This window comes from Tamandua tetradactyla, chromosome 3 (assembly GCF_023851605.1).
Source record: "Tamandua tetradactyla isolate mTamTet1 chromosome 3, mTamTet1.pri, whole genome shotgun sequence".
Classification (NCBI taxonomy): Eukaryota; Metazoa; Chordata; class Mammalia; order Pilosa; family Myrmecophagidae; genus Tamandua; species Tamandua tetradactyla.
Genome location: NC_135329.1, coordinates 75,350,790 through 75,373,492, shown reverse-complemented (window position 1 = coordinate 75,373,492; position 22,703 = coordinate 75,350,790). Strand labels below are relative to the sequence as shown.

Sequence of the window (22,703 nt, the reverse complement as noted above, 5' to 3'; positions counted from 1 at the left end):
TCTCTGTGGCAGCAGCATTTCTATCCTGGGCCAGATTTCTATTTCATTGAGCCCTTAGGTGACCTTGTTAGGAGCTCCTAAGCCCTGGTACCGTCAGCCTCTGTGGATCTCTGGACAGGGCATAAGTCACCTCATGCCACCTTTAGCCAAATTGAAGACCTACAGATTTCAATTTTGCATGTAAAATGCAAACAATTAAAAACTCTGAAGGAAATTTTAATGCACTGCTCATTTGGGATTACTAAAAGGGATTAGTATTAGTAGTTACTAATGTTCCTTTCATTTATTTTCTAATTTCAAAATTAGTTAAAATATATAACTGCTTGTGTTTTATTTTTAGAAGTTCTGTCTTTTTTGACCTTTATATATTAGACTATATAAAGTAAGGAAATGTAATCATTGCATTATCAATCTGAATGACTTTAAAATTTAAGGGTACCAGTTCCACCACAGCAAAAGTACCACTAGAGACATCTCACTCTTGAGAGAGAGGAGGAAAGTGTGGAAAGGAATGGTCTATGTTTATTAAAATTTAAAATACGTTTATAACAGTTCATTATAACTTTACAATATGTGAATTTCATATTTTCAAAATAAAAAATAGTTTCTCTTGCAAAAAATTAAAGACACATGCAAAGTATAGTAGTACCTTTAAAAAGAAAAATAATTATTAGAGAGGAAAAGGACAGAGCTCCAGGAAGCTATCCATTTTTAATCAAATGTCATGACAGAACTTTGTTGAAAGCAGGAGTTCAGGATCACCACTTCCAACCCTGTTCCTTCACAACTCCTGCACCTCACAGAGTCCAAATATGTGGTATTCTGCCTTTCATCCAGGAATCCTAGAGCCCTCCCATTTCCTCCATATTCAGTTTCACTTCAGTGCAAAGTTACCTTAAGGTATCTCTCACAAACAGTATTTACAGCCACTCTACTCATGGAGCAACAACTGAGCATCAATGCTCTGTAGATCTGATTTCTGGGGATATCAGGGTCCAGGGTTCCTCTCCAGCATCCAAGGTGACTACTGGGTCCTGCAACCAACCCCAGCAAGCTTCCTCCTCCATCCACTTTTGTGCATCCCCAGTGAATCCAGAACTTGTGTTTGTGTTGCAGATTCTACCATGGAAAATTCCAAGTATTGAGACCTGGGGTCCACAACCTGAGCCTCAGTGGATCTGGAGGATTGAAGGGTAGTTGAAGGCTAATAACACATAATCCAAAAAAAAGAGAGCCACCTCACTAAACAACATTTTACTTTATTAGTTTAGTTATGTTTTTGGTTTAATAAGTTTATTTTATTTAAGTATTTTTTTGGTTCTCATATTAACTTTAATTAAAGAGACATTATATTCAGGATTATAGCACTCATAGTGAGAATTTTTAGAGGACGTTCACAGCTGCTTTGCCATGTAAGGGGTACAGAAGGTGCAGTTCTTTACCAAGATGTATTCTTAAATTGATGATTATCACCACTCTAATCTTCCTAGTTGCAGCTCTATTACATGTTACTGACCACATGTCTATATCCTGAATGTCCTTTGCTGACACAGATTAATTAAAATGTGGTTGCCCCCAAAGCCTCAGGTTGAGTTGGGAAAGGGCCAGTTAAATTAGGCAACAGGCCACTCCTTGGTAGAAGTTTGTAGCTTCCTTTACCAATCCATCATCTTTTCTCTGAGAACTTTTATTTTTATCTGGTGCACCCTCTATGACACCTCACACTCTTACACTATAGGCTGGAGTTTGGCCACAAGCCCCTCATTCATTTCCAGTCATACACAGCTGTAAGATGGACATCTGCTGGTGGTTTTGCTCTTCATGCGTCCCTTTTAAAGCCCCTTCCTGAGAAGTTTTGATCCTGCAGTTTTTATTGGCTGTTATCCTGGCAGCTGAACACAATGGCTCAAGTTGAGAGAGCCCCTCATATACTGGAAAATGTATGAACTCTTTCTCATCATTGTATACTTCTCTATGTGCAACAGCAAAGGACTTCTGGGCTGCAGCATTAGGGTGATACTTGGGTTCTTCTTCTGGAAGGTTCTGCAGGAAGTAGAGCTGCTAAGGCACCATGTGGGGACCCAGAAGTGGATTGACTCTCCATTTCACTTTCTATCTAGTCTCATCGGTCATTATTTTCTTGGTCTGGAGCTTGTTCTCCCAGCACTTCTTCAGCTCTTTGAACTTGTACTCATGGACAAGTGCTTCCCAGGTATGTAGCTTGACTACAATTGTTCATGCATCACACTTTTTGCATTCAAACATGTTTTAACTTTTCTACTAAAGGAAGCAAGAAGCTCTTTTCCAATACTCAGAAGTATTTTACACATTTTATAATTTCATTGTTTTGCATTTTCCACTATATTTCTAATGGCTGTTAGCTCAACCATAGCAGCCCTGTGGTGATCATGGGACCAGGTGAGAAGCAAGTGAGATACAGGAGGCTGACCCCCAGCTGAGGGCTATGGTGGGTCAATACCAGGCCAGCCAGGTACCACTATGGGTTAGTGGATGGTAAGGATGGTGGAAGTGCAGCCTTGCAGTGCCCACCTCCCTGAGCCACAGACACTGGCTTTCCTGTTGGCTTGCACATGGCACAGGGCACAGACAAGTTTAGTTTTTGTAGCTGTATAAATTGAGAGTTTTTTTTAGAAATAAGACTTATATTTAGTGGTGGACAGGTAATAGTGAACAATACTGTATGATATTATTACTAGTTTTTGTTCTTAGCATTTTTCAGTAAAAAGAAACATATATAGAAAAGCACTATATTAGTTAGGGTTCTCTAGAGAAACAGAATCAACAGGGAACACTTGCAAATATAAAATCTATAAAAGTGTCTCACATGATAACAGGAATGTAAAGTCCAAAATCTGCAGGGCAAGCTGACAATTCTGTTGGAAGGTCTGAACTCCACAGGAGAGGCTTGCCAGCTGAAGCAGGAAGAGACTGCTTTAAGGAATACTCCTTAAAAGGCTTCCAGTGATCAGATTAAGCATTACTTATTGCAGAAGACACTCACCCCCTTTGTCTGATTATAAATGGAATCAGCTGTGGATACAGCTGACATGATCATGATTTAATTCTATGAAATGTCCTCATCACAATGCACAGGCCAGCACTTGCCCAACCAGACAAACAGGTACCACCACTTGGCCCAGTTGACACACGAACCTGACCATGACAGCTCACCCCTTGTCAACTTGGCAGCTATACATACCACCTTAAAACGTACCTAATTTCTAAATAAAGAACTATAAAACACACATTTTTTCTTTCACCTAATAATACTCAACTGTCCTGCATATAACTGGAAACACATTAAATCTCTCCATAATAGGGTACATATCCTTGGATAATACTCATTCTTAAACTTGATATCTTACAAATTAAATAGCATAACATGAACAAAACAGCATTACAGTCCTCATTTCTATAACTGATCACTTGAGCACTCAGCAGTGGCTATAGCAAACTCAGCCTTGGTGAGTGGAAGTCCATGTTGCTGAGCCCATGCACAACCTCAACCCATGCCACCATGGCCACTTTGCTCATGAGCCCATTGGGCAATGACAGGAGTTACTGGGGAAAGAGGCTGACTGGTATCCACAGAACAGGTGATCTTATTCACACGATTATTAAAATCTTCCTCTGTTGAAGTCACCCTCTGGTGCACATTCACATGGGACACAAATATGTTCATGTTTTTAGCCCAGTCAGAAAGTTCTATCCACATACTTCTTCCCCATACTGCTTTGTCACCAATTTTCCAATTATGGTCTTTCCAAGTCCCTGACTATCCAGCCAAACCATTAGCAACAGTCCATGGGTCAGTATACAAACATACCACTGGACAGTTTAGCTTCCAAGCAAAATGACCAACCAGGTGCACTGCTCGAAGTTTTGCCCACTGGGAGGATTTCTCCTCATCATTGTCCTTCAAGGACACCCCAGAAAAGGGCTGTAGTGTTTCAGGTTTCCAATTTTGGGTGGTAACTGCATATCGTGCTGAACCATCTGTAAACCAGGCCTGAGTTTTCTCTTCCTCAGTCAGTTTAATGTAAGGAACTCCCCAAGAGGCCACAGCTCTGGCCTGGGAAAGAAAAGGTAATGTGGCAGGACTGGAGACTGTGGACATTTGGGCCACTTCTTCATGTAACTTACTTGTGCCTTCAGGACCTCCTTTGGCCCTATCTTGTATATACCATTTCCATTTTACAATAGAGTGCTGCTGCCCATGCCCAATTTTATGACCTTGTGGGTTAGACAACAGGCAGCTCATGATAGGCAACTCAGGTTTCATGGTAACTTGGTGGCCCATGGTTGAGTGTTCAGTCTCTACTAAGTCCCAGGAGCAGGCCAAAGCTGTTTCTCAAAAGGAGAGTAGTTATCTGCAGTCAATGGTAAGGCTTTTCTACAAAATCCTAAGGGTCTGCTTTGTGATTCATCTTTAGGGGCCTGCCAAAGGCTTCAGACAGCAACTCTATTTGTCACTGACACTTCCAGCACCATTGGATCTGCTGGATCATATGGCCCAAGTGGCAGAACAGCTTGTACAGCAGTCTGGACCTGTGGCAGAGCCTCCTCCTTTTCAGGCCCCACTCAAAATAAGCAGCTTTTCTGGTCACTCGATAAATGGGCCGGAGTAGCACACCCAAATGAGGAATATGTTGTCACCAAAATCCAAAAAGACAACTAGGCAACGTGCCTCTTTGTTGGTCACAGGAGGGGCCAGATGCAGCAACTTCTTCTTAACCTTAAAAGGATATCTCGACATGCCCCACACCACTGGTCACCTAGAAATTTCACTGATGTGGAAAGCCCTTGTGTTTTTGTTGGATTTATCTCCCATCCTCTGACATGCAAATGCCTTACCAGTAAGTTTAGAATAGTTGCTACTTCTTGCTCACTAGGTCCAATCAACATGATACCATCAATATAATGGATGATTGTGATGTCTTGTGGGAGGTAGAAAAAGATCAAGGTCCCTGCAGACAAGGTTATGACATAGGGTTGGAGAGTTGATATACCCCTGAGATAGGAAAGTGAAAGTATATTTCTGACCTTACCAGCTGAAGGCAAACTGTTTCTGGTGGTCATTACTAATAGCTATTGATAAAAAAGCATTTGCCAGATCAATAGCTGCGTACCAGGTACCAGGGGATGTATTGATTTGTTCAAGCAATGATACCACATCTTGAACAGCAGCTCCAATTGGAGCTACAACCTGGTTGAGCTTTTGATAATCCACTGTCATCCTCCAAGACCCATATGTTTTCTGCACAGGCCAAATAGGGGAGTTGAATGGGGATGTGGTGGGAATCACCACCCTGCATCTTTCAAGTCCTTAAGAGTGGCAGTAATCTCTGCAATATCTCCAGGAATCCAGTATTGCTTCTGATTTACTATTTTGCTGGGTAGGGGCAATTCTAGTGGCTTCTACCTGGCCTTCCCCACTGTAATATCCCTCACTGCATGAATTAGAGAGCCAACGTGGGGATTCTGCCAGTTGCTCAGTATGTCTATACCAATTATACATTCTGGAACTGGGGAAATAACTGCAGAATGAGTTCGGGGGCCCACTGGACCCACTGTGAGATGGACCTGAGTTAAAACTCCATTGATCACCTGGCCTCCATAAGCCCCCACTCTGACCGGTGGACCAGAGTGACATTTTGTGCCCCCTGGAATTAATGTCCCTTCTGAACCACTGTCTAATAATCTCCAAAATATGTGATCATTTCCTTTTCTCCAATGCAGTGTTACCCTGGTAAAATGTCATTGGTCTCCTTGGGGAAGGCTTGGAAGAAGATTAACAGTATAAATTTGTGGCAGTGTAACTGGGTTCTCCCCCAAAGGGTCCTGGCCTTCCCTTCATTCAAGGAGGTCTGGGTTTGTAAACTGTTTCAAGTCTGGAAATTGATTAAGGGGCTGTGACTCTGTGTTTTTGTAATTCAGGTTATACTTCTGTTCACTTGACCTTGGAACTCCTGTTTATACAGCTCAAACAAGAATTTAGTAGACTGCCCTTCTATTATATTTCTAAGTTTCCCATGATTTACTAGCCAATACCACAAATCTCTGTGAGTCATATAATTTTGATGCCTGCTTTGTGTTTGCTGTCTATTATAATAGCCATGTCTACCCTGTCTCTGGCATTTAAGTGCTGCCTTCTGACTTCTGCCAACTTGGGATCTCATAATCCCCATTGTGTTTAAGCATTCCAGCTCAGTGATAGCAGTTCCTACAGTAATATCTGACCTGCAGAGAAGTGCAACCACAGGAAGAATCTCTCTCTTCTGAATCCTCTTTGTAAGGCTTTCAGTGATTAGATTAAGCATAACTCATTACAGAAGACATGCCCCTTTGGATGATTACAAATGGAATCAGCTGTGAATGCAGCTGACATGATAATAATTTAATTCTATGAAATATCCTCATTGCAAAAGACAAGCCAGCACTTGTCCAACCACTACTTGGTCAAGTTGGCACATGAACCTGACCATGACAATCATTATACACTCTAAGCATTCCTAGATTATACCATCTCAATCTTTATCATCTATTTTGCTTTCTGATTTCATTTGTGCCCCCAGGCCTCCTCCCTCTATAATTATCAAATTCAGCTTCATTCAGTGCTTTAACACAATTGTATTACAGTCAGGTATTATTGTGCTGTCCATTTCTAAGTTTTTATATTTAGTCCTGTGGCACAATCTGTATCCCTTCAGCTCCAATGACCGAATATCTTACCCTATTTCTATCTCCCGATGGTCTCTGTTACCAACAAAATTTCCCAAGTTTATTCACTAATGTCAGTTCATATCAGTGAGACCATATATTTGTCCTTTGTTTCTGGCTAATCTCCTTCAGCATAATGTACTTAAGTTCCATACATGTTTTTACATACTTGAGAACTTTATTCTGTCTTACAGCTGCATAATATTCCATTGCATGTTTATACCACAGTTTGTTTAGCCACCCATCTGTTGATGGACATTTTGGTTGTTTCCATCTCTTTGCAATAGTAAATAATGCTACTATAAACATGGGTGTGCAAATGTCCATTTGTGTCCTTGCCCTCATGTACTCTGAGTAGATACCTAGCAATGGTATTGCCAGGTCATATGGCAATCCTATACTTAGCTTTGTGAGGAATCACAAACTGTCTTCTACAGCAGTTGTACCATTTGTCATTCCCACCAACAGTGGATAAGTATGCTTCTTTCTCCACATCCTCTCCAGCACTTGTCATTTTCTGTTTTATCGATAATGGCCATTCTGGTGGGTGTGAGATGATATCTCATTGTGGTTTTGATTTGCATTTCTCCAATAGCCAGGAAATTTGAGCATCTTTTCATGTGCCTTTAGGTCATTTGCATTTCCTCTTCTGAGAAGTGTCTGTTCAATTTCTATGCACATTTTGTAATTGGGTTTGCTTTCCTTTTGTGCTTGAGTTGAGCAATCTCATTATAAATTCTGGATGCTAGACCTTGTTCTGATATGTCATTTCCAAATATTGTCTCCCATTGTGTAGGCTCTTTTTATACTTCCTTTTTAAAATTTTTTATGCTTTTTTATTTATTAATTAATAGAAAAAAAGAAATTAACCCAACATTTAGAAATCATACCATTCTATATATGCAATCAGTAATTCTTAACATCATCACATAGATGCATGATCATCATTTCTTAGTACATTTGCATCAGTTTAGAAGAATTAGCAAAAAACCAGAAAAAGATAAAGAATGTTAATATAGAGAAAAAATAAAAGTAATAATAATAGTAACAACAACAAAAAAAACAAAACAAAAACCTATAGCTCAGATGCAGCTTCATTCAGTGTTTTAACATGATTACTTTACAATTAGGTATTATTGTGCTGTCCATTTTTGAGTTTTTGTATCTAGTCCTGTTGCACAGTCTGTATCCCTTCAGCTCCAATTACCCATTATCTTACCCTGTTTCTAACTCCTGCTGGTCTCTGTTACCAATGACATATTCCAAGTTGATTCTCGAATGTCGGTTCACATCAGTGGAACCCTACAGTATTTGTCTTTTAGTGTTTGGCAAGACTCACTCAGCATAATGTTCTCTAGGTCCATCCATGTTATTACATGCTTCATAAGTTTATCCTGTCTTAAAGTTGCATAATATTCCATCATATGTATATACCACAGTTTCTTTAGCCACTCGTCTGTTGATGGCCATTTTGGCTGTTTCCATCCCTTTGCAATTGTAAATAACGCTGCTATAAACATTGGTGTGTAAATGTCCGTTTGTGTCTTTGCCCTTAAGTCCTTTGAGTAGATACCCAGCAATGATATTGCTGGGCTGTATGGCAATTCTATATTCACCTTTTTGAGGAACTGCCAAACTGCCTTCTACAGTGGTTGCACCATTTGTCATTCCCACCAACAGTGGATAAGTGTGCACCTTTCTCTGCATCCTCTCCAGCACTTGTCATTTTCTGTTTTGTTGATAATGGCCATTCTGGTGGGTGTGAGATGATATCTCATTGTGGTTTTGATTTGCATTTCTCTAATGGCCAGGGACATTGAGCATCTCTTCATGTGCCTTTTGGGCATTTGTATTTCCTCTTCTCATAGGTGTCTGTTCAAGTCTTTTTCCCATATTGTAATTGGGTTGGCTGTCTTTTTGTTGTTGAGTTGGACAATCTCTTTTAAATTCTGGATACTAGACCTTTATCTGATATGTCATTTCCAAATCTTGTCTCCCATTCTGTAGACTGTCTTTCTACTTTCTTGAAGTTCTTTGATGTACAAAAGTGTTTAATTTTGAGGAGCTCCCATTTATTTATTTCCTTTTTCAGTGCTCTTGCTTTAGGTTTAAGGTCCATAAAACCACCTCCAATTGTAAGTTTCATAAGATATCTCCCTACATTTTCCTCTAACTGTTTTATGGTCTTAGACCTAATGTTTAGACCTTTCATCCATTTTGAGTTAACTTTTGTATAGGGTGTGAGATATGGGTCTTCTTTCATTCTTTTGCATATGGATATCCAGTTCTCTAGGCACCATTTATTGAAGAGACTGTTCTGTCCCAGGTGAGTTGGCTTGACTGCCTTATCAAAGATCAACTGTCCATAGATGAAAGGGTCTATATCTGAGCACTCTATTTGATTCCATTGGTCGATATATCTATCTTTATGCCAATACCATGCTGTTTTGACCACTGTGGCTTCATAATATGTCTTAAAGTCAGGCAGCGTGGGACCTTCAGCTTCATTTTTTTCCCTCAAGATGTTTTTAGCAATTCGGGACACCCTGCCCTTCCAGATAAATTTGCTTATTGGTTTTCTATTTCTGAAAAATAAGTTGTTGGGATTTTGATTGGTATTGCATTGAATCTATAAATCAATTTAGGTAGGATTGACATCTTAACTATGTTTAGTCTTCCAATCCATGAACACAGTATGCCCTTCCATCTATTTAGGTCTTCTGTGATTTCTTTTAACAGTTTTTTGTAGTTTTCTTTATATAGGTTTTTTGTCTCTTTAGTTAAATTTATTCCTAGGTATTCATTCTTTTAGTTGAAATTGTAAATGGGATTCATTTCTTGATTTCCCCCTCAGCTTGTTCATTACTAGTGTATAGAAATGCTACAGATTTTTGAATGTTGATCTTGTAACCTGCTACTTTGTTGTACTCATTTATTAGCTCTAGTAGTTTTGTTGTGGATTTTTCCCGGTTTTCAACGTAAAGTATCATATCGTCTGCAAACAGTGATAGTTTTACTTCTTCCTTTCCAATTTTGATGCCTTGTATTTCTTTTTCTTGTCTAATTGCTCTGGCGAGAACCTCCAACACAATGGTGAATAATAGTGGTGATAGTGGACATCCTTGTCTTGTTCCTGATCTTAGGGGGAAAGTTTTCAATTTTTCCCCATTGAGGATGATATTAGCTGTGGGTTTCTCATATATTCCCTCTATCATTTTAAGGAAGTTCCCTTGTATTCCTATCTTTTGAAGTGTTTTCAACAGGAAAGGATGTTGAATCTTGTCAAATGTCTTCTCTGCATCAATTGAGATGATCATGTGATTTTTCTGCTTTGATTTGTTGATATGGTGTATTACATTAATTGAATTTCTTATGTTGAACCATCCTTGCATACGTGAGATGAATCCTACTTGGTCATGATGTATAATTCTTTTAATGTGTTGTTGGATACGATTTGCTAGACTTTTATTGAGGAGTTTTGCATCTATATACATTAGAGAGATTGGTGTGTAGTTTTCTTTTTTTGTAGTATCTTTGCCTGGTTTTGGTATGAGGGTGATGTTGGCTTCATAGAATGAATTAGGTAGCTTTCCCTCCGTTTCGATTTTCTTGGAGAGTTTGAGGAGAGTTGGTACTAATTCTTTCTGGAATGTTTGATAGAATTCACATGTGAAACCATCTGGTCCTCGACTTTTCTTTTTAGGAATCTTTTGAATGACTAATTCAATTTCTTTACTTGTGATTGGTTTGTTGAGGTCATCTATGTCTTCTTGAGTCAAAGTTGGTTGTTCATGTCTTTCCAGGTACCCGTCCATTTCATCTAAATTGTTGTATTTATTAGTGTAAAGTTGTTCATAGTATCCTGTTATTACCTTCTTTATTTCTGTGAGGTCAGTACTTATGTCTCCTCTTCCATTTCTGATCTTATTTATTTGCATCCTCTCTCTTCTTCTTTTTGTCAATCTTGCTAAGGGCCCATCAATCTTATTGATTTTCTCATACAACCAACTTCTGGTCTCATTGATTTTCTCTATTGTTTTTATGTTTTCAGTTTCATTTATTTCGGTTCTAATCTTTGTTATTTCTTTCCTTTTGCTTGCTTTGGGATTAGTTTGCTGTTCTTTCTCCAGTTCTTCCAAGTGGACAGTTAATTCCTGCATTTTTGCCTTTTCTTCTTTTCTGATATAGGCATTTACGGTAATAAATTTCCCTCTTAGCACTGCCTTTGCTGCATCCCATAAGTTTTGATATGTTGTGTTTTCATTTTCATTTGCCTCGAGGTATTTACTAATTTCTCTTGCAATTTCTTCTTTGACCCACTCGTTGTTTAAGAGTGTGTTGTTGAACCTCCATGTATTTGTGAATTTTCTGGCACTTGGCCTATTATTGATTTCCAACTTTATTCCTTTATGATCTGAGAAAGTGTTGTGTATGATTTCAATCTTTTTAAATTTGTTAAGACTTGCATTGTGACCCAGCATATGGTCTATCTTTGAGAATGATCCATGAGCACTTGAGAAAAAGGTGTATCCTGCTGTTGTGGGATGTAATGTCCTATAAATATCTGTTAAGTCTAGCTCATTTATAGTAATATTCAGATTCTCTATTTCTTTGTTGATCCTCTATCTAGATGTTCTGTCCATTGATGAGAGTGGTGAATTGAAGTCTCCAACTATTATGGTATATGAGTCTATTTCCCTTTTCAGTGTTTGCAGTGTATTCCTCACGTATTTTGGGGCATTCTGGTTCGGTGCATAAATATTTATGATTGTTATGTCTCATTGTTTAATTGTTCCTTTTATTATTATATAGTGTCATTCTTTGTCTCTTTTAACTGTTTTACATTTGAAGTCTAATTTGTTGGATATTCGTATAGCTACTCCTGCTCTTTTCTGGTTGTTATTTGCATGAAATATCTTTTCCTAACCTTTCACTTTCAACCTATGTTTATGTTTGGATCTAAGATGTGTTTCCTGTAGACAGCATATAGAAGGATCCTCTTTTTTAATCCATTCTGCCAATCTATGTTTTTTGATTGGGGAATTCAGTCCATTAACATTTAGTGTTATTACTGTTTGGATAATATTTTCCTCTAACATTTTGACTTTTGTATTATATATATCATATCTGATTTTCCTTCTTTCTACACTCTTCTCCATACCTCTCTCTTCTGTCTTTTCGTATCTGACTCTAGTGCTCCCTTTAGTATTTCTTGCAGAGCTGGTCTCTTGGTCACAAATTCTCTCAGTGACTTTTTGCCTGTGAATATTTTACTTTCTCCCTCATTTTTGAAGGACAATTTTGCTTGATATAGGAATCTTGGTTGGCAGTTTTTCTCTTTTAGTAATTTAAATATATCATCCCACTGTCTTCTAGCTTCCATGGTTTCTGCTGAGAAATCTACACACAGTCTTATTGGGTTTCCCTTGTATGTGATGGATTGTTTTTCTCTTGCTGCTTTCAAGATCCTCTCTTTCTCTTTGACCTCTGACATTTTAACTAGTAAGTGTCTTGGAAAATGCCTATTTGGGTCTCATCTCTTTGGGTTGCGCTGCACTTCTTGGATCTGTAATTTTAGGTCTTTCATAAGAGTTGGGAAATTTTCAGTGATAATTTCTTCCATTTGTTTTTCTCCTCCTTTTCCCTTCTCTTCTCCTTCTGGGACACCCACAACACGTATATTTGTGCGGTTCATATTATCCTTGAGTTCCCTGATACCCTGTTCAAATTTTTCCACTCTTTTCCCGAAAGTTTTTGTTTCTTTTTGAAATTCAGACGTTCCATCCTCCAAATCACTAATTCTACCTTCTGTCTCTTTTAATCTATCATTGTAGGTATCGATTGTTTTTTCCATCTTTTCTACTTTCTCCTTCACTTCCATAAGTTCTGTGATTTGTTTTTTCAGTTTTCTATTTCTTCTTTTTGTTCAGCCCATGTCTTCTTCATGTCCTCCCTCAATTTATCGATTTCGTTTTTGAAGAGGTTTTCCATTTCTGTTCGTATATTCAGCATTAGTTGTCTCAGCTCCTGTATCTCATTTGAACTATTGGTTTGTTCCTTTGACTGGGCCATATTTTCAATCTTCTGAGCGTGATCATTATCTTCTGCTGGCGTCTGGGCATTCAGTCAGATTTCCCTGGGTGTTGGACCCAACAGGTTGAAAGATTTTTCTGTGAAATCTCTGGGTTCTGTTTTTCTTTTCCTGCCCAGTAGGTGGCGCTCATGGCACACGTTTGTCTCACGTGTTTGGAAGGGATCCCCCCAGTCACCATTCTCCGTGGCCTGGGGATTTCTGATCCAATTCTCTCAGTTGTTCTGGGGGGCTGCGCGTGTTGGGAGCGCCAGCCACCGCAGCTTGAGGGGACCCTGTGGCTCCTTTATTAATGCCCCTATTGGTGTTTGGTTGGACCCAGTCCCTGCCACTGTCGGAAATTCCCTCCTCTCCCTGGAGGGGTGCCATTCGCCAGCAGCCATGACCAGGGAACTCACCACCAGACCAGAAAGCCGCCTGTAGGGGGAGGGGCACCAGTCGGCGGCCACCGCCGCCTGGGGAACTCGCCACCGGACCAGGAAGCTGCCCATGGGGGAGGGGCGCCAGTTGCCGGCCACCGTGGCTGAACAATTCTAAACATCACACATATAAAAAGTATTGTTAATATGAAGACATTTTGTTTTTGGCATGAGGAGGCTCTGGAATTTGAACCCAGGTCTCTGGTATGGTAGGTGAGAATTCTGCCACTGAGCCACCATGGCACCACCAACCTTTTAAGGTTTTTATGAGGATCTTTTATAGAACACTACATGTAAAATCTTTGGGTAGCCCTCTGATCCGAGACTCGTAGCTGGTCCAGGAAGCTGCCCGCAAAAGAGGGGCGCCGGCCGACGCGGCTTGGGAAACTTGCCTCTCCGAGACTCTCAGCCAGCCCGGGAAAAAGGGAGGGAGGAGCCCCAGCCACCAGCTGCTGCGGCTCGGGGAATTGCGTGCCACTCGGGGATCTCACTGCAGCAGAGTTTCGCAGTCAATGTAGCCAGTCCAGACTGGGGTATGCTGTGTGTCCATTCCCTGCCGTGGCCCCGGGTGCTGTTCTGCACTGTTTTTCTCTTTTTACTTTCTTGATGAAGTTCTTTGATGTACAAAAGTGTTTAATTTTGAGAAGTTCCCATTTCTTTCTTTCTTTCTGTCTTCAATGCTCTTCTTTGGGTGTAAGGTCTAGGAGACTACCTCCTAGTATAAGATTTATAAGATATTTCCCTACATTTTCTTCTAACAGTTTTATGGTCTTAGATCTAATGTTTAGGTCTTTGACCCATTTTGAGTTAATTTTTTGTATAAGGTGTGAGGTATGGGTCCTCTTTCATTCTTTTGCATATGGGTATCCAATTCTCAAGGCACCATTTATTGAGGAGACTGTTCAATAAATGTCCTAGTTGAGTTGGCTTGACCGCTTATCAAAGATCAATTGTCCATAGATGAGAGGGTCTATATCTGACCACTGTATTCTATTCCATTGGTCAATATATCTATATTTATGCAAGTACCATGCTGTTTTGGTCACTGTAGCTTTGTAATATGCCTAAATTCAGATAAAGTGAGACCTCTGACTTCTTTTTTTTTTCCTCAGGAAACTTTTGACTATTCGAAGCACCCTGCCCTTCCACAGAAATTTGGCTATTGTTTTTTCTATTTCTGACAAGTAAGTTTCTTGGATTTTGATTGGTATTGCATTGAATTAATAAATCAAATTTGGTAGAACTGACATCTAAACTATGTTTAGTCTTCCAATCTATGAACATGGTAAGCCCTTCCATCTATTTAGGTCTTCTGTGATTTCTTTTAACAATTTCTTGTAGTTTTCCTTGTATATGTCTTTTGTCTCTTTATTTAAATTTATTCTTAAATATTCTGTTTGTTTGGTTGCAAGTGTAAATGGAATTCTTTTCTTGATTTACCCCTTAGATTGGTCATTACTACTATATGGAAACACTACAGATTTTTGAGTGTTGATCTTGTAACCTGCCACTTTGCTGTACTCATTTATGAGCTCTGGAAGTTTTGTTGTGGATTTTTTGCAGTTCTTAACATAGAGTATCATATCATCTGCAAACAGTGAGAGTTTTACTTCTTCCTTTCCAATTTTGATACCTTGTATTTTTTTTCTCTTCTAATCGCTCTAGCTAGAACTTATAACAAAATGTTGAATTACAGTGGTGATAGTGGACATCCTTGTCTTCTTCCTGATCTTAGGTGGAAAGTTTTCAGGTTTTCCCTATTGAGGATGATGTTAGCTGTGAGGTTTTCATATATTCCCTTTATCATTTTGAGGAAGTTCCCTCCTATCCCTATCCTTTCCAGTGTTTTCAACAGGAAAGAATGTTGAATTTTGTCACATGCTTTTTCTGCAGCAATTGAGATGATCAGGTGGTTTTTCTGAAATTGTTGTCTGTCTGTTCTTTAACATTCAGTTCAGCTCTTTCTAGACCACTAGCTTAGGTTTTCTTTAACAGAGGAGAAATTTTAAGTTCTTGTTTTCTTGTTTCTTGCCCTGCCCATATGGTGTCTTCTCCCACTTTGGTGGGGTTTACTTAGGTTTTATAGACCCCAGCCAGATTTTCCCAGACCAACTTGCCTCCTGTCAGGAGGAAAGAGTCACCTGTATCAGTTTTCCCTGAGGGTGAGACCCAGCAGTTTGAAAGACTTTCCTGTGAAGTTTCTGGACTCTGTTTTCCTTATCCTTCCCAGTATGTGGCACTTTTCTGCCTTGCAGGTCCCACCAGCATAAGATGATGCAGTACCTTTAGCTTTGGAAGACTCTCCCTGCTGGGGGTGTGGTGGAGACAAAGGAGAGATTGTAAGCTGTTTTAATGGCTTCTAATTACCAAGCCCTGGTGTCTGAATTCCTTCAGAGAGGGATTCCACCTGAGCTGGGTTTCACCTCTCCCCTGAGGAAAGCACAGACTCCAGACAAGCTCTCAAACAAGCTTGTTTCTGGCTATGCCTGGGGAAGTTGCAGTCTGAGAAGTCCTGCCACTCTATCCAAAGGGAGTCAAGCTTTTGTAGAAACACAGCCACAAAAACCTCTGTTTCATTTTTTCCCTTTTTCTGTCAGTCCTGCCCCCTTGGCACCAGGGCAAAAGTGAGTGACCTCTGCTTTGACCAGGTTCACCTGAGCTAGGTTCACTTATTTTTAGTTGTCAGAATTTCTTAATTAATTCCAAAATTGGTGTCTGGTTGTGTTCAGCCCCTGGTGCTGGTAAAGTCTCTTTCCTTTTCCTTCTGGGAAGCAGCCTGTAGGGGAGGGGTTCTGGCCACAATGGCTTGGGAAACTCACAGTTCTGGGGGACCTCACAGCTGGGTCAGCTGGTCCAGACTTGTGTACACTTATATCTGGTCACTGACGTGCCCCCAGGAGCTGTTCTGTACTGTTCCTGGTTATTTAGTAGCAGTCCTGAAGGATGAACTAAGTCACGCACCTTGATAAGCTGCCATCTTGGCACCTTTCCCCTAGAAAGAAAATATTGAAGGGTCATTTCTTTTATATATATTTAAAATACCATTCAAAATTCTTCTCTCAGAAAGCTGAAAACTAATGACAACTGTGTTACCTAACAAACTTATAATATAGCACACTGAAATATTTTACCCTTAGACATTTTCCGCATAATTATAAAATAACATTTTTCCCTGATGAACATCTTTTAAAATAAAATCTAAAGCATTTCCTACTTTAATCTGGTCATTTTTTTTCTTTTTTTAAGTATCTCCCTCTGCAATATTTATCTTTATCTAAAACACCTTTGATGCAAAAATGTCATTTCTAACAATAAATCAACTTCCTATTTTCCAAGAGAGTTGAATTATGTTCCGTTTGGATAGATATAAAGAGCCAACATTTAAATAATCTCATCACACACACATTAATATCTCAAGTTGGTAGACAGAACATCAGTTAGGATGTGAAGAAAAGGAATGGAAGTGAACAGTTTGGTAGTAATCAGCATTATGACCTTAGGCTATCTATTTTCTTTATCTGCAAAATTAAGGAGGAAGATTTATGATTTCTAAGCCCCCATAAATCTCCACATAACTATGATTGAATTATTTTAATGAAAATTCAACATCTACATTCAAAAACTAGCTTCTAAAAAGTTACAGAATGACATTATATTGTGTTACAGATTAATGAAAAGAACAAAATATTACAACTCTAATTTGAAGTATGCTATATGTCATAAAGCAATGCTTTCAAGATAAATAAGGCAGGGTCGATGACTGTATGTGGTTGTGCTCATTTAATAATGAAATGAACACTGAAATCAGTAAAACAGGGTATTTTGTTAATGGACACAGCTTATACAAATTTTTAAGTAATCTGTAAAGACAAAACTTTTAGAGAAGTAACAAGATTTACTGAAATGTTTGAGACCTTACCTTCGAAAGCAAATTCTGTTATACTGTATATAACTTATATGTAGAAACTAAAAGTATTTAAAATGCATGCTCACCACAACTGCAATATAATATAAGTGTATATAGGAGTGAAACTTTATTTCTTTTCATAATGCATTACCAACTGTATAATACCTATACAAATTAAGATTAATTTCTGTGAAATTCCTTAAGGGTTAATTCTCAAGCATTTGACTAATAAATAAAACTCAACTTTAAATAAAGGCAAGTAATATAATCCTGCTATTAATTTGATACAGGTACAACTGAAATTCAATTTTCTTACTAAAGTGTGTGTTTCCAAAGAATGCCCCCACTCACATGTTATTTAAACCAAAGAAAACAAAGAAAATTAAAAAAACTTTGTGCTAGAAATAGTCACATGATGATTTTTTGACATTTTTAGCAACCTAAGAAACAATTCTGATGCTGTCTTCTGTCAATACAAATGAAACCCAGGGGAAGTTTCTTCATTTACTTTATTCACTGTCATAAGACTATACTATGCCATGGTAAAAGTCAATCATTAATAATGCATGCAGTTGCTACAACTGAAATATAATTCTAAGTATTCATGTGAGCCATTTAAATGTCTGACACATTGAAACTTATTTCATAGGATCTGTAAATCTGGAAGGATGTGCAAAGTTCAAATTCTATTAAATTCCTCTTTGGTAATAAAGTTTCTTCACTGACATCACAGAGCAAACTAAAGGAATGTGGCCCTGGAGGCATCTGTGACAGCATCACACAGATTGATATTTACTGTGTGTGGTTGGATAAAGTTCAACACTGACCAGTTTTCCATGGGCATAATGGAAGTAGGCTAAACACTGTACTTGGCAACATGTCAACACTGCCAATACAATAAGCTGGTAGATGTATCCACTGGAATTCCATGTGGTGTCACTAGACTTGCTAAAAGGATACTGTTTTCTTGTCTTTAGTAGCTGTCTTCTTTAGGTGACAAAGAGGAGTTATCAGTGAGATCCAGAACCACATCTATGAAGACCAAAACTTGTGCATGTTTAAGGCACCACCAAAGAGGCAGTGCAGAGAAAAGAAAAGCACAGAGGAGTCCTTGGAGGGATTCCATAGAGGACAATGTGTCACATCTTAAAACACTCAGCTAATTAACAGTATCAGCTTTCAGGGTGGCATCTAAATCAGAAAGTCAGCAGATGTAATGGCATAAATGAATGAAAATCTTTATAATATTCAAGTATGAGGATCATCAAAATAAGTGTCCCATGCTATTTACTATATATATGTCTGTGTCTTTTCAATGTATACTCTGAGTCCTAGGCCATCAACAGAAATTTCTGATGAGAAATCAGGATTGGAGACCACTCATTAATGGGAGCAGCTAAAGGACTACTCCATGCTTTCTCTTCTGGACTGATGTTTAGAAAGGATGACCATCCCTCAAGCATGTACAGCTTGTGGAATTTGTAAATGTGACATGAGACCTAACCCCTTAACTCTTTGTGAACACTTAAAATGATCACTGCCAAAGTAATGCTATATCCAACAAGACATATATTTTCCCCACAGCTACATCAAATATTTTTTTCATTACAGCCAATATATGGCAAAACACAACTGTCCATGCACAGGTTGAGTGGCATTCCAAAGATGTGTGCTGCAGTTATCTAACAGAGTAGAATAACATGCCTTCATCATTTGAAAGAAGTAAGGAAGGTACTGAAGCAGTATCAACTCTTGAGTACAGATTAAACAGGTTTTTGGTAGAGATTAAACTTGTTGATAGGCCTTCAGAAATAGGAACAAATAATCTAAACACAGAGCTATTACATAAAACAATGTCTCTCTAAGAAATGATGAATACACAACTATGTGATGATATTACGAATTACTGATTGTATATGTAGAATGGAATGATATCAATGTTTTGTTAGTTGTTAATTTATTAATTAATAAAAATGCAAAAGAACAATGTCTCAGTGATGAAATTGAAAATAATAACATTTTCTTAATCAAAGGAAGGCAAATAAAAAGCCTCTCACAAATAAGCAAAATAAAGTTGAAATGGATATAGTACTGGAATTCGATGCCTCTGGTCTTAGAAATAAAGTTCCTTTTTGCTTTATAACAAATGCCCCCAACATAATGCCCATGACAAGATTGCTACAAGTGATATGTCATGTAGTATGTTTCCCTCATCTATGCTATAAAACTTTAGTTTTCTAAATTTAGTCAATTTGATGTCGACTAAGAGAACATCACAAATATGAATATAACTTTCTCTAATGCACAGAAGTTGGGAAGTTTAAATAAGAGTAAATCTACAAATATTACATTTAATAGTGAGATATGAAAGTCCATACAAACTAGGAAAGTACACCATTTCATTAGCTAGAATAGTTTAAAGCAATGTCAAACAACTACAGTAGGACTACTCTATAATTATAAAAGTATCCTTAATATGTGATAGAATAAAACAATTCTCAAACATTATATTTAAGAATATGTATGCTTTAAAAAGCCTTTTTTTCTTGGCACTATAACCAAGCTGTCCCTAAAGAGAAACAGAAAAGATTTCCTAAAAGTCCTCTCTCTAAAATGTACTTAGTATTTTGATGTAAAGAAACCATAACACCCCATCCCTCAAAATCACAACCTTAAAATGCTGCTACTTAAATATTAGACAGGGCTGTGTGGAACATGTTATATTAAAACTGAACAATTATAAACATCACACATATAAAAGGTATTGTTAATGTGAAGACATTTTGTTTTTGGCATGGGGAGGCTCTGGAATTTGAACCCAGGTCTCTGGTATGGTAGGTGAGAATTCTGCCACTGAGCCACCATGGCACCACCAACCTTTTAAGGTTTTTATGAGGATCTTTTATAGAACACTACATTTAAAATCTTTGGCATAGGCTCAGCACAATTTATTACTGGCTGACTGGAAAAATCTTTGCTTAATAATGATAAGCTGTGCTGAGCACTCAGAAAACCTTCTATGGATGTAAAACAGCTTTCCAATAGAAGGAGCCAGTGAGTGCAATACCCTCACTCTCCAGCAGCTCCTCTCTATTTTGAGGCTTATAGCAACTGGTTTGATGTCTAAATTGACAAAACTAAGAAGGAATAAAAATGGGTTAAGTCATGTCCACTTCCATCAATCAATTTAACCTTCTAGGTACAGTACTTGAAGCTAAATGTCTTAACACATATCAAGGAGAAAAGCAGTGTGTCTTTCAGGAAAACCAGTTCTGGAAAATCAGTCTAAACCACAGTACACTATAAAAAGCATTCACATCTTTTGAGAATAACACCAATGGAAGGAATTTGGGGGCTTTTTGGTGCAGTTCTGTGCCCTATTTTTCACACTTCTGCATCATGGAAAGAAATCCATAATGATGTACTTTTAATTATTTCCTTCTAGTGCATAATTTGATATCACCAATTTAAATAATGCACCTACACAAAATATTCTTATATTCAAAGATGTGTTGAAGTTCTATTTTAAAGATTATAAAATGCATGTTAGGTGGTTATTCTAAGCCAAAAATGTCGATCTCATCATATGTGCCCACAAAAGAATTGGTGTATTGAATCTAGGGTGAAGGAAAGATGCTTTACTTAGGTGCTTTGGGATCAAGATCTAATATGTATATCAGAAAGAAAATACAAAATACTAATATAGTTGTTAATAGTTTATCATATCTTGTTTATCATATCTTATTAAAGTAGATATGGCTTCTTTTCTGTATTTATATAATTCAATTAGGAAAATTCAAAACTTTACATTTAAAATGTCAACAAAAGTTATAGGAATTTCAAACATTATACATTAGTTAAATGCAATGTAACATCCTTGCCATTTACACTCTGTTCACACTATTAGAAGTAGAACAGAGCATTCAAATGGAAGTATCACAAGATACATTTTAAGGTTTACCCACACCATTTAAAAGGAATGTTGAAGAAAATTAATATGATGCAGGGATAGCATGATATCATTTCCCCACTAAATTAACTTGAAATCTAGTGCAAATAAGAGAATAGTACTGATATTGTGCAGCTAAGGTCTTAGGTGCCTTCCAAGCATGTTTCTATGTTTCAAATAATTAGGTAATTTTAGGAAAGATTGTGTAATAATAAAATTAGAGTAGTTCACTATTGAGTTCTGAAAACACATAAATCACAAAGAAACACACCACACACACACACTCAGCACACACACACACATTCATACAAAGTATTTCATGATAGATATGGATAGTTACAACTGGGATGTTTTAAAAAAATGCTTTCTAATTTCATTTCAATCATACTTTAAATTTTATTTATTCTCATTTCCAAGTGGTTCATTTAAGGTTAACTGTAATATGACAAGTTTTACTGCTTATGGAATAAATACAATAACCTCTAAGCAGTGCTCTCCAACAGAAACAATGCAAGGCACGTATTCAACTTTAGTTTTTTCAGTACTCACATTTAAAAAGCAAAAAACACAGGTAAAGGTAATTTTAATATTAGATTTTTATATAGCCCAATATATTCAAAATATCCTTATTTCAAAATGTAGTCAATATAGAATTGATTCATGGAATATTTTAATTTCATTCTCTCCTGTCTTTGAAGTTCAATACTTACCACACATCTCAACTCAGGCTAGCCATATTGTGTTGGTGATTTCATACTGGACAGCACATTTCTAAAGGCAACTCACAAAATTTTCTTCTCTGAAAATTAGCATGTCACAGCAAATATGACACATCCCTAGTCATTAACTCTATGCCTTTTCAACAATGCCTATCATAAATGATGGGCAGCAATTAAGAGACAACAAAATTTCTAAATTCCAGAGCATAATCAAGGAACTATTCAGAGTAAAATAAGAGCCAAAAATATCAATAAAGAGAGAAAAGGAAATGAGAGACTTAATACATATTTGATAATTTATGTAGCCCAGGAACTTGATATGTCAAAAAATTAGATGCCCTTACATTCACATTAGAACTCTAATCATAAACAATTGTTGGGGGAAAGTGTACTTGTTAAATTCAATCATATCCAGAGATGCAGGCTTAATGCAAGTTTTGCAGTACAATATTAAAGTTTCTAATTGTAAGGGCCATGATGTTAGATATACTGGCTATGAAATAGGTTATTTTTTTACTATATCAGTTATACATATAAATTTGAACATGAACAGATATAAGAGAAATGCTGATATCCCTCCCTTACCCCTATCACATCTTCCACCTGGTGCTGCTGGCTAAAGAGCTTCTTCAGATTCTCCCACTTGGATGGGAATAGTGTGGTGGCATTGATAGCCCCAATACTGTCAAACTGCTTGCCACTATGTGAGGAAAATGACATAACCAATTTGTTTAAGTGCAGAGACCCCTACAATAAACTTACACTATTCTTTCTCTACAATTTTACAGTGTAGACAATCTTTGTCAATCCAAACCTTATCTATCTACCTATGACTTAAATTTCCATTTCTTTTTTACTGTGCTTTTTTGGACATCCC

At 37.7% G+C, this 22,703-nt stretch overlaps 1 pseudogene; it reads right to left on the bottom strand.

The window, feature by feature from the left end:
• Nucleotides 1–1,583: 1,583 nt before the first annotated feature.
• On the bottom strand, nucleotides 1,584–2,353 carry LOC143675641 (myb/SANT-like DNA-binding domain-containing protein 3 pseudogene; annotated as a pseudogene).
• Between the last annotated feature and the right edge of the window lie 20,350 nt (nucleotides 2,354–22,703).